The 13,679-nt window shown below is 41.5% G+C and overlaps 1 protein-coding gene and 1 long non-coding RNA gene across 6 annotated transcripts in view; both read right to left on the reverse strand.

The window, feature by feature from the left end:
• Positions 1 to 13,679, reverse strand: part of LOC116939054 (transmembrane protein 132E-like) — a 456,039-nt gene that overhangs the window by 343,343 nt on the left and 99,017 nt on the right. The gene's annotated exons all lie outside the window — the stretch shown is intronic.
• The window catches only part of LOC142915954 (uncharacterized), an 86,225-nt gene that overhangs the window by 22,300 nt on the left and 50,246 nt on the right, over positions 1 to 13,679 (reverse strand). Inside the window, exon 2 of the long non-coding RNA XR_012936165.1 lies at positions 1 to 13,679. This exon is cut by the window's left edge and continues 22,300 nt beyond it; it is cut by the window's right edge and continues 31,681 nt beyond it. This is a non-coding gene — a long non-coding RNA (uncharacterized LOC142915954).

Consider the following 13,679-nt stretch of genomic DNA (forward strand, 5'->3'; position numbering starts at 1 on the left):
AAACTGCATCATGTGTAGTTTATTCAAGAGGAGTGTTGAAAAATGTGAATCTTTCAACGCCTAACACTTTAACTCTCAACCCACGGTTATTTTTTTCATCCGGTTGCCTGACAACCTGGAATTTGTATTAGCCTGGGCCAAAAGAGGTAGACCTTGTGACTGCCTAGAAGCATCAGTTACTAGCCGACCATAAAACGTGTGGGGAATGTGCTCATTGTGTACGTCCTTGTGAGTAGACGCGGTAAGAAAAAAGCCTCTAAAAATGATGTATGGTATATTTGTCTAACCCATAGGCTGATGCACTGGCTGTGTAATATGGGGGAAAGCAATGCCAATGATAACAAAAACAATAATGGTCTTGCTACTTTTATATACAGCAAAAGCCCTGTCATAATGTTCCCATATCTAGCATATTTCCGCAACCATCATCTAATTTTTAAGGTCCAAAAATAAAATCACTCTTGACATCATGTTCAAATTTCCTGCTTCAAATGTCTCCCTAACATCTAGCTGTATGCATTTCAATACATTTTATATGCTTTCTTCCATTGCGATTTTGTTTTCAAACTACCGATGTGCACTCCGACATGGTGGAATATGAGCCCTGTGTCAGATATGTGCCATAGCTTTGGTGCTTCCCTCACTACATACATCTTCCACGTTGTGCCCATTTTCTATCTCTCACTCCCTACATCTCCTGTCTCTCACTCAACGCATCTTCTCTCCCACTCCACACATTTCCCACCTCTTGCTCCAAACGTTTCTCACTCCACAAGGCCCCACGGTCAACAATGACATTTAAATATTGACTGCAAAATAGCAGGAGATGTGGTGAGTGAGAGGCGAGATGCGTGAAGTGAGAAACGTGGAGACTTGCACAATCATGCCACGTAGAGTGGGAAAAGGGGACACGTGCTGACGCAGCACAAGGGGTGGTATGGAATGACACAGACGCTTTGAAGAGAGATGTACAGCATCTGAGAGGCAGTGAGATTGAGAGAGAAAGAAAATCAGAGTGGAAGAAATAGACAATATGCAATACGTGCTTTCTATGACAGGAAATAGCATTTTCTGTTCCAATTTTCCAGGGTATAACATTCACATTTTCCTGTTCCCTTGAACAATGCGATACTAACTTTCCACTCCAATGTAATGCAGACTGGTGAGCGATGGCAATGACTTGGGGGAGGAGGCTTTCATCCAGAAATGAATTGATAATGGCTTATCGTGTATTTCTTAATGTAAAAAAACACTTACAATTGCCACAATTGCTTTCTTTCTTCCTTGAATGAGTGTAAATCATACTTTTTGAGAACAACTTACTCACATTCTATACAGACTTAATATTTCACCATGAGTTATGATCCATCTCACAGTAATACAGTGAGGGAAAAAAGTATTTGATCCCCTGCTGATTTTGTACGTTTTCCCACTGACAAAGAAATGATCAGTCTATAATTTTAATGGTAGGTTTATTTGAACAGTGAGAGACAGAATAAAAACAAAAAAATCCGGAAAAACGCATGTCAAAAATGTTATAAATTGATTTGCATTTTAATGAGGGAAATACGTATTTGACCCCTCTGCAAAATATGACATAGTACTTGGTGGCAAAACCCTTGCTGGCAATCACAGAGGTCAGACATTTCTTGTAGTTGGTCACCAGGTTTGCACACATCTCAGGAGAGATTTTGTCCCACTCTTCTTTGCAGATCTTCTCCAAGTCATTAAGGTTTTGAGGCTGACGTTTGGCAACTCGAACCTTCAGCTCCCTCCACAGATTTTCTATGGGATTAAGGTCTGGAGACTGGCTAGGCCACTCCAGGACCTTAATGTGCTTCTTCTTGAGTCACTCCTTTGTTGCCTTGGTCGTGTGTTTTGGGTCATTGTCATGCTGGAATACCCATGCACGACCCATTTTCAATGCCCTGGCTGAGGGAAGGAGGTTCTTACCCAAGATTTGATGGTACATGGCCCCGTCCATCGTCCCTTTGATGCGGTGAAGTTGTCCTGTCCCCTTAGCAGAAAAACACCCCCAAAGCATAATGTTTCCACCTCCATGTTTGACGGTGGGGATGGTGTTCTTGGGGTCATAGGCAGCATTCCTCCTCCTCCAAACATGGCGAGTTGAGTTGATGCCAAAGAGCTCCATTTTGGTCTCATCTGACCACAACATTTTCACCCAGTTGTCCTCTGAATCATTTAGATGTTGATTGGCAAACTTCAGACGGGCATGTATATGTGCTTTCTTGAGCAGGGGGACCTTGCGGGTGCTGCAGAATTTCAGTCCTTCATGGCGTAGTGTGTTACCAACTGTTTTATTGGTGACTATGGTCCCAGCTGCCTTGAGATCATTGACAAGATCCTCCCGTGTAGTTCTGGGCTGATTCCTCACCATTCTCTTGATCATTGCAACTCCACGAGGTGAGATCTTGCATGGAGCCCTAGGCCAAGGGAGATTGACAGTTCTTTTGTGTTTCTTCCATTTGCGAATAATCAAGCTGCTTGGCAATGGTCTTGTAGCCCATTCCAGCCTTGTGTAGGTCTACAATCTTGTCTCTGACATCCTTGGAGAGCTCTTTGGTCTTGGCCATGGTGGACAGTTGGGAATCTGATTGATTGATTGCTTCTGTGGACAGGTGTCTTTTACACAGGTAATGAGCTGATATTAGGAGCACTCCCGTTTAGAGTGTGCTCCTAATCTCAGCTCGTTACCTGTATAAAAGACACCTGGAAGCCAGAAATCTTTCTGATTGAGAGGGGGTCAAATACTTATTTCCCTCATTAAAATGCAAATCAATTTATAACATTTTTGACATGAATTTTTCTGGATTGTCTTGTTGTTATTCTGTTTCTCACTGTTCAAATAAACGTATCATTAAAATTATAGACTGATCATTTCTTTGTCAGTGGGTAAACGTACAAAATCAGCAGGGGATCAAATATTTTTTTCCCTCACTGTATATTTGTTCTAGGGCTTCCACTTAAAGGAAATAGTGATTCAAGCAACTTCTCCATACACATGTTAACCACCATTCATTGAGATTAATAATACTAGTTTTTAATCGTATACATCATTGAAATCGAATCGTGACCCCCAAATCACTGAAATTAATCGAATTTCTAGGGCAGAAAATAATTAAACCGGCGTTATTATTATCGATACTTAGAAGTAAGTAGCAATGCCAAACAAGAAATGGTTAAGTATTGCATCCACTGTTTGTGATCTCATAAGAAGGGTGGGTTAGGTGCAGGCCACACAAATGCATCATCAGCTAAGTGCTCCTCGTTTATTTAACAGCCATACACACAATGTGTATTATGAACAAGTGCACAAATGCTCGTACAAATTGGATGTATTTACGCTTATAATTTACAGCCCTTTTTGCAATCCACTGTGGGGTGAAGGCCCTCCCCCACACGATATCAGTCAAGTGGGGCTGTTTGACAATTTTTCGGCATGGCTGGGAATTGAACTGAAAGTTGACAGGTTCATAGCAAAGTGCTCTAACTGCTGCCCCACCGCTCTGCCTTTATATGGTGAATAAATATGGTAATCAATAGTACAGCATATTTATATGCATGCTCTCTTAGCTTATTATGAATGCCCTGTAAACAGATGCATAAGTTATGTGTACCCACTAGGGAGAGAAAATTCACAAAAGGTATATCCATGTAGGTAATCTTAATTGACAGTCATGAAAATACATGCAATATGAAACGCACATCTGAGATACAGATCGCGACGCTTGATTAATTATTGTTTTGTAAACGTGTTTGGTATGTATTATTAAATTGCGACTGTAGTAATTGTTAAAACGAAGTTTTGAAAAGAAAAAAAACAGAAAAATACTCCCAACCCGTCTCATCTGCCAAGCCCTCAGACATTTACATAATTTTCAAGAACACTGCTGTTGTCCAAAATAACGCCTCGTGATACCAGAAAGTCTGCGGGGCAACCTTTCTAAGAATGATGCATTGAAAGTTTATAACTGGGTATAGATGCAAGGCATGAGCACCTGCTCACTGCCATTCATCCCGCAGCGGGGGGATATGTGCCAGGTGAACAGATCACTGTTCAGATCACTGTTCACTGGGCACAGAGTGAACAGATCACTGTTCAGATCACTGTTCACTGGGCACAGAGTGAACAGATCACTGTTCAGATCACTGTTCACTGGGCACAGAGTGAACAGATCACTGTTCAGATCACTGTTCACTGGGCACAGAGTGAACAGATCACTGTTCAGATCACTGTTCACTGGGCACAGAGTGAACAGATCACTGTTCAGATCACTGTTCACTGGGCACAGAGTGAACAGATCACTGTTCAGATCACTGTTCACTGGGCACAGAGTGAACAGATCACTGCATGCAGGGCCGGATTCAGGCATGGGCTTTAGGGGCTGCAGCCCAGGGGCCTCCGCCTGCTGGAGTGCCCTCCAGAGATTAAGTGAAAAGTTATTTCATTTGTGAATGCTGAATTGTATTTGTTGCTAGCCTTGTAAAAAAAATAAATTGTATTTTTATTTAACTTGTTTTCCTTTTGAAAATATTACTGGGGTCCTCACAGTACCTGTAGCCCAGGAGCCTACAAAATCTTAATCCGGCCCTGACGGCATGGGTTATCCATGTAAATAAGCATGTAAAATAGGTTGATAAAGTTACGTCTGAAATCAACTGCGATGCAAATCAAAGTCTTTTATGGAATTTTACTCTGCTTGTGGAACAATTTGTGTCATCCGAATGTGCACAGGTGGCACTATCTCAGTACAACTGAAAACTTCTTGTTACCATGAAAGATACCAGGTGATGAGGTTGTTTTAAGCGAGTGATCTATCACATGTGTAGTGGCATAATGCATGCAGGGTTTGCAAACAGCAGTTGGATTCATGTATGGGGTTGCAAACATTGAGGTCAAGTCAGGTTGAGCAGGTGCAGGCGTGTGGCCTGGGAGACAGCAGAGAGAGAGACGCCAGCAATTAGGGAAAGAGGCAGTGATTGGCTGGCTGCAAATGCAAACAAGGGGTAGGCGCCACGGAGGCGAGAGATAGCGGCGATAAGGGGGAGGAGAGACGCCGGAAGGACACTGGCTTAATGAGGGCCACTTGAGGGCACTTAATGAGGAGGGGGATATAAGGAGAACGTGTGAAGTAATGGGTGGAGTTGGTTGGAGATGAAGAAGTGAAGATAAATTCAAGACAAGTCCAGGACCTCGCCCTCTACATCTCATCCTCCCCAGCGGTGTTAGCTGATCCACCGCTGGGGGTGCAGGCGAGGTTGGAGGTGTGGGTGTAGACAGGCTAGCGGAGGAGAGGCTAGCGGAATCTTTAGTCTGAGTGTGATAGGCTAATGGGGTGAGAAGCTAGCGAAGTATACAGAGAGAGAGTCCGTGACAGGTTAGGAAAGTGGAGAGTAACAGGCTAGCGGAGCGAGAGAGAGCAAGGTCGAAGCAGCAGGCTAGCGGAGGAAGAGAGGAAGAGTTCGCAACAGGAGTGCGTGGTGTTGAACGTAAGGAGCATCCTTGTGGGATGCTGCGAATGAAGTGACACAGGAGAAAAAGACGAAGTTGTCTGCGTGAATAAACACCACACTACACATGCATGCCCAGAAGCGGCCATGGAAAAGTATGATGGTTAGGCCGAGGAAAAAGAAGTGGATTAAGATAAACTCTTTCGTTTGTAAAGCCACTTCCATATAACAGCCAAAACATGGACTATTTTACATATAACTTATCTAACTGCTTTTGTCCCGCACCGCCGATAAGTATGGTTGGCTATGTATGGTGTGAAATGAGTTATATATATACATACGTACATATTGTCAATTACAGATTTACATGTTGCATTATCAACAAGAATGGATAAACCAAAAGAATGCTCATCCAGTATGTCCCATTATGTGACGGAATTAAACCGCTGGCAGCCACCAGGCCAATAAATTTACAAATCAAATTTTGGAATGTATTACCACTTATTCTCCATATACCTTTGCAAAACTTAATAAAACACGTGCAGTGAAATCGTGTCTCATATACCTAATTTCTCAAATCTCTGTTCAAGAAAAATGTCTGCACGTACAGTGAGGGAAAAAAGTATTTGATCCCCTGCTGATTTTGTACGTTTGCCCACTGACAAAGACATGATCAGTCTTTAATTTTAATGATAGGATTATTTGAACAGTGAGAGACAGAATAACAACAAAAAAATCCAGAAAAACGCATTTCAAAAATGTTATAAATTGATTTGCATTTTAATGAGGGAAATAAGTATTTGACCCCCTCTCAATCAGAAAGATTTCTGGCTCCCAGGTATCTTTTATACAGGTAACGAGCTGAGATTAGGAGCACACTCTTAAAGGGAGTGCTCCTAATCTCAGCTTGTTACCTGTATAAAAGACACCTGTCCACAGAAGCAATCAATCAATCAGATTCCAAACTCTCCACCATGGCCGAGACCAAAGAGCTCTCCAAGGATGTCAGGGACAAGAGTGTAGACCTACACAAGGCTGGAATGGGCTACAAGACCATTGCCAAGCAGCTTGGTGAGGTGACAACAGTTGGTGCGATTATTCGCAAATGGAAGAAACACAAACTAACTGTCAATCTCTCTTGGCCTGGGGCTCCATGCAAGATTTCACCTCGCGGAGTTGCAATGATCATGAGAACTGTGAGGAATCAGCCCAGAACTACACGGGAGGATCTTGTCAATGATCTCAAGGCAGCTGGGACCATAGTCACCAAGAAAACAATTGGTAACACACTACGCCGTGAAGGACTGAAATCCTGCAGCCCCCACAAGGTCCCCCTGCTCAAGAAAGCACATATACATGCCCGTCTGAAGTTTGCCAATGAACATCTGAATGATTCAGAGGACAACTGGGTGAAAGTGTTGTGGTCAGATGAGACCAAAATGGAGCTCTTTGGCATCAACTCAACTCGCCGTGTTTGGAGGAGGCGGATTCCTGCCTATGACCCCAAGAACACCATCCCCACCGTCAAACATGGAGGTGGAAACAATATGCTTTGGGGGTGTTTTTTTCTGCTAAGGGGACAGGACAACTTCACCGCATCAAAGGGACGATGGACGGGGCCATGTAGCGTCAAATCTTGGGTGAGAACCTCCTTCCCTCAGCCAGGGCATTGAAAATGGGTCGTGGATGGGTATTCCAGCATGACAATGACCCAAAACACACGGCCAAGGCAACAAAGGAGTGGCTCAAGAAGAAGCACATTAAGGTCCTGGAGTGGCCTAGCCAGTCTCCAGACCTTAATCCCATAGAAAATCTGTGGAGGGAGTTGAAGGTTCGAGTTGCCAAACGTCAGCCTCGAAACCTTAATGACTTGGAGAAGATCTGCAAAGAGGAGTGGGACAAAATCCCTCCTGAGATGTGTGCAAACCTGGTGGCCAACTACAAGAAACGTCTGACCTCTGTGATTGCCAACAAGGGTTTTTCCACCAAGTACTAAGTCATGTTTTGCAGAGGGGTCAAATACTTATTTCCCTCATTAAAATGCAAATCAATTTATAAAATTTTTGACTTGCATTTTTCTGGATTTTTTTGTTGTTATTCTGTCTCTCACTGTTCAAATAAACTTACCATTAAAATTATAGACCGATCATTTTTTTGTCAGTGGGCAAACGTACAAAATCAGCAGAGGATCAAATACTTGTTTCCCTCACTGTATGCATAAAATATAATCGGATGCTAATTTAATCAAAACAACCATTGACTTAAAGCTTTCGTGACTGCAGGAATTCATATTCTTTCGGTCTTTCGGTAAAGCCACGTAAATAGAAAAAATTATAAAAATATCACGTTTTGATCGCAAAACAAGCAATCATCATCAGGTCAAAAAAATAGCGGGAGAGCTGCTGAGGCAGGATGTTATAAAGGTTTAAGATGGGTGTAGCTCAAGGGTCATAATCGAAGTAGGCCGGGCTAGTGATGAAATTTGCATGTAAATGTAAGATCGGGTAAATCGGAGAGCCACCTCCACGATGACGAAGCTGAGGAGGTGGCCATTGTGTTGTGAAAGATTAGCATGTCAATGTAAGATCGTAGAGCCACCGCCACATCGAGGAAAACGCGCAACGGTGGCTGTGTTAGGGAGACATTTAACCTATTAATCACTAGCCCCGCCAACTTCACTCATGACCCTTGGGCTACACCCATCTCAAACCTTTATAACATTCTGCTTCAGCAGCTCTCCCGCTATTTTTTCACCTGATGACGATTGCTTGTGTTGCGATCGAAACATCGTGATATTTTTTTTCTACGTGGCTTTACCCAAAGACCGAAAGAATATCAAAACAACCAGTTTCCCAAAACTCTGTAAAGTGAATGTGCCAGCTTAATTTGTGGATCCACGGAAATTATGCTCAGTTGCGTGGCATATTTAGTAGTTATTTGAATTTCATAGTTGTTATTATATCTGTAATAAATGAGAAAAGATACATTCCATGTCCACGTTTAGGTCCACGTGTTGGGAGATTCTTCAGGAACTGAGAATCATATTGGACAAAAAAAGGAAAATGTTTGTGCAAGCTGATACAAAATAAAATCTCCATGAACTCTACTGTATCTCTCCTCAAGGCACCAACATGGCGTTTGTGTATGCGCTACTGATGTGATTGATATGAAATCAATGACGAACGAATGAGTGTGGGTATAATAATTTACATTTATAACATACAAGGCCTTAAACGGCCTTGCACCATTTTACAATGAACAACTGATACACCTGCACGTACCGTCACATCTGCTCCATGTGCCGAGAACTAGGCTCAGTATATTTGGAGTGTGCATTTTCTCCCCGTGGTCGCGTCGATTTTTCCCCAGGTGCTCCTATTTAGAATATTTGGTTGCTATAAATGTTCACATGATAAGCCACTTCGTCGAGCTATGATATGTGGCCAGGTCACTTCTAAAAAAAGAGCTATATAGCTCAGTGGGCCTTACCTAGTAAAATAAAAAAAGTTTATAGTTTCAAAACCGTGACGGGGTTAAATGTTGTTGGAAGATGTTCACGAGCACTGAGATTGGCATCAGCAAAGCAAAGTGTAACACAAATCCAGCTATGTAAAAATAAGGAAACCTTCGCATATGGCATTGCCCAAATTATCCAATGACATCACACAACAATGATTGCCCAAACATAATTTGCTGTGCAGTACAGTATTTTGAAAAATATAATATTTAGAATGAAATTAATCACTCAAAATGTCTATTTTAAATTATATAGGGAGCATTTGTTTGCAAACATTAAATCTGCACGGAGATTACATTTAACAAAATATTTTCAAGAAAGGAAATATACCTCACAATTTACAGCAAAACTATATCACGAGCCATGATCAATCCACTGCTGGATGAAGGACTCCCCAAGCCACTGGCATTTTGCACGGTCCTGCGATGTTAAAATCCACATAGGCACCAGCACACGAGTTTATTCCATTACTCCATCTCAGTGTTGGTCGGCCACTCTCATGCGTTCCGTTCCTTGGCTGCCACTTCTGTTTTTGTCTCGACCTATAACCATCATCCACAAGTATGCATCTCTCAGCTTTGGTTCTATTTTATTAATGTTTCTCAGGTAATGTGCACCAATTAAAAATTATAGTATTTATTATGTGTTTAGCTACACCTTTGCCTGCATCTTAAACTCATCATTTTGATCTCGGTCCACCTTGAATAATTTACCCAGGTTTACATATTCCGGAAAAAAACTAAATAATGAATATCCAATGCCATTATTACTTGTCCTTGCAGACAATAAAAATGCATGATACTCATTGTACATTAATGCAGTCATAAAAGCACTCACAAACTAACGCTGATGTGAATTTTCTTTTTATACATATATGTTTAAAGGATAATTAAAACCATAAAAAAATTGGGACAGCTGCATTCCGATTACTCAAAGGAAAAAAATTGTATAAAGAGAGACATATAAGTTGACACATGCACATTTAGAAGATGTTTTGGGAAAACATCGATTGGAGAAATAATTGAACAAATATAACTGGAAAAAACATTATTAATCTTGGATTGCTGATGACAATAATTATAACATCCAGTCGGAATGAATGACAGTAAACATTACAATAACTTGACAAATATCTTTAATTTTGGACTCAAGGTGACAAAACAAAAGTCACAACAAGTTTGCTAAATAAGTAGAGGTGTCTGTCGGAGTGCCACAACTGGAAAACAGCAGATGGTGTGTACTTAAGACAGTTGTTGAAGTTGGTCCGGATAATTGAGAAATAGTAAGAGGCAACAAAAGCAAGAGTGAGATGATGGGATTTTTAAAAATACTATTTTCTAATAAAAACACGTATTCAATCAGTGCACGTTATCAGCATGACATTGATCCGAAACATGGACTGTAAACAAGAACGTGGATCAAAAGTTTAAAATTGCACAAATTAACAGAGAGAGATGCAAATAGGAATAACACTGAGAGACCTCATGGATGAAGAAACAAACACAAGCTGTAGACATTTTATTGATTGTGAAGAAAGGTAAGTGGGCTTGGGCAGCACACAGGGATGATAGGAGATGCACAAGACTGGTGATGGAACGACAGCCAATGGATGAGACACACTATTTTCTAACAAACTATATAGCAATATAGCTAAAACTATTTGACTTATATAGCTCTTTTTCAGGAGCAACCTGGCCACAAATGATAGCTCAACGAGGTGGCTTATCATGTGGAAATTTATAGCAGCCAAATACTCAAAACGCATGTTTCTAAATGTGGAAGGAAAAAATGGAGGACCCAGAGAAAAATCCACGTGACCACGGGGAGAACACGCAAACTCTACACATACGGGTGTCAGGGTCGGGATCGAACCCACGACCTCCTGTATACCAGGCGAGGCAGTTAAGATCTCACCACCGTGGCGCCCACACGAGGTGGATTGTGGCATGGTAGGGCCATGAGAAACAGGAACATCATGGGGGCAAGGCCTTCATCCAGCAGTGCATAGATAGAGCGTGGATGCTGAAAGATTTCACATAATTTAATGCAGAAAGATAATTCATGGACGAGACTAATGTTAGGGTGAATGTGCTCTTCAGCAGAGAGTAGAGCAATGCGGAGAGAATGAGCATTGATTCTTGCAGGCAGAGAAGTTAACAAATGCAAGCTGGTGGCGTATTGATTGCACCCTCCATGAGTGCAAGACTGCGTGTAACACGTAACAATTAAGACCCATCTGCTGTTTTTACTAGCACTTTTTACACATATATGTTCGCAGCACTCCCATATAAATGAGAAGTTCACAATTCCGGAATGCACCTTGTAGTCATTCACACTCAATTAATGCATCTCGTGGTTTATAACCAACTAGGTTATGGGGCATTTAATCTCCATTTCAAGGGAGACCTAGGAGGATTGCATCTTTCAGCTGAATATTAATTTACGTGTCATTTCATATGTTCAAAAATCTATATAGATACACCTGTATTTCGAGAACCTACAGATCATAATGGTATATGATCAAAGGGAAAACAAATATCTTGTACCACAAATGCTCATGGAAGTAATATTAGCATGTTAACTAAATAAATCCATATTTTGCAAAACGGGAGTAATTCGTGGAAGGATGTATTGAAACGCTCGCAAAAATCCTGCAATACCACAGGCAGCCATGTCCCCCACATCTCTCCCCATTTGGTTCCCTCTCCTCTCCTCTCCTCCACGAACATGGTTAATTCATGGAAAAAGCTCTTCCAGAAGATGTAGAGTGGATCAATGATATGTGTGGTAGTTACTTCCCCAAGTCCTGCATTGGGAAGAACTATTTTTCTTCCATCGTTTGATTCTCTTCTTGGTGACTTATCTTCCACTTCTGGAAGACACGTACCTGATGCGACCTGCTTCTTCCGTTGGCTGTGTATGTTCCTCGTGAATTATTTTCATATTTGTTCATTAAATTTGTTTGCAAACTGAACATTTTCGGAAAATCTACAGCTGTCGATTGACAAACAAATTGACAATCTGTTATTTATACCGAACAGATGATGTGCTACTGCAGAGGAAATATGCCATCACAATACTCATAAGAAGAAGTCCTTTAAATAGCAATAACCATGCCATGAAAACGCATATACTACGTAATGGCTTGGTGTGGGAAATAAGAGTAACATAATTAAAACACAAGATGGCTTATTCTTCAGCAATTTCTGCAATCATTACACCACATGTTGTTGGACCAGTGACTTTTTGTTGTCTAAAATGGCTGTCATGTCTGAGCGGTTCTTATCACTGAGTAGCCATTAGATCACTCGCAGAGCACATTTGTCCATGCCTTAATCCACCCAGTTGAATGAGCCATGGTGGCCATAGGATAGGGCAGGGCCTAGAGAATTGGGATGGATGTCCAATTCATGAGTAGAGAAGCAGCATTAATAAAAATTTGATTTAAAGCTTTCGTGACTGCAGGGATTCATATTCTTGGTTCTTTCGGTAAAGTCACGTAGAAGGGAAACAATAAAATAATACAAATATAAAACAATACAATTTTCACAACGTTTCGACTGCAACACAAGCAACCATCATCAAGTGTGAAAACCACAGCAAGAAGTGAAGATGCTGGCATAGCAACCTACTCCATGTCATTATTTAGGTGTGAATTTCACACAAATATGGCTGGAAAAAATCACCTATAAACTTCACGTCTAACCCCATCAGAACAGGACTCACTCAGGGTTGCTACCTCTGAAGTACAAAAAAACACCACATATCAAGGGAAGAAGAACGTCTCACAATACTGAAAGAGACAACTACATGTAAACACGTTGTCTTTTATCATGGATTACTGTCATTTTTTACACAACTGACAAACACTGGATTTATTTTATGTCACAGTAAGATTATATATGATAACTATTATATTTCCAAAGACAGCGACCTCAAAAAGAGGACGATCCTGGGACTACCAGGAAAGTCTACCATGGTGGATTAACCCGATTCCACCATTATCAAACTCATTCCGACAATGTCAGAATGCATTCAACAAAGGCAAATGCATTCGACTATTGCTGAGATCATTAAAACAATGCTGGAACGCAACCAAAACTGTTGAATACATTCTGACACTTTGTATCGAGGTAGGTACAACGTGGTCCTTCAAAAACAAAGTTCATGGCAGCGGTAAAGGATGGAGCACGAGCACCTTTATCAAAGTTGTCAGTTAGAAGACAAAATGTATAGGTAGTAAAGGTGTTGTGAAGGTTGGCTTTCATGTGCAAAATGCTGGTGGTGGTGAAAAGGTCAAGAGAATCTTGCATGGATGGAAGACAGCATAAACCACTTCTGGAGAGTATTCAACTTCAGTGTCTTTAAATCGCTGTCTCAGGCTGTGGCATTTGTGATATTATATCGGTCAAATAATTGTGTTTTAACAGTGCGGATGTTATTGAAACACGCTGGCCTTGGATGTGGCGGACGCAAGCCATTTCATGGCAGCATATGGTGAGTTACTTGGAAGTCTGTCATAAAACGTCAGTGGCAGCAGCCACGTTCTATCCCCTGCTGTATGAAAGCCTGCTCATGTTGTCACTATCCCTCATAGTCCTGCGATGCCACAATCCGTCTGCTGCACACGAGCTGATCTCACCGCTCCTTCTCCGTGGTGGTTACCCCCTCAGGTGGTGGTAACCCCCTC

This window comes from Petromyzon marinus, chromosome 5 (genome assembly GCF_048934315.1).
Source record: "Petromyzon marinus isolate PM22_M1 ecotype Great Lakes invasive population chromosome 5, UKy_Petmar_22M1.pri1.0, whole genome shotgun sequence".
Taxonomy (NCBI): Eukaryota; Metazoa; Chordata; class Hyperoartia; order Petromyzontiformes; family Petromyzontidae; genus Petromyzon; species Petromyzon marinus.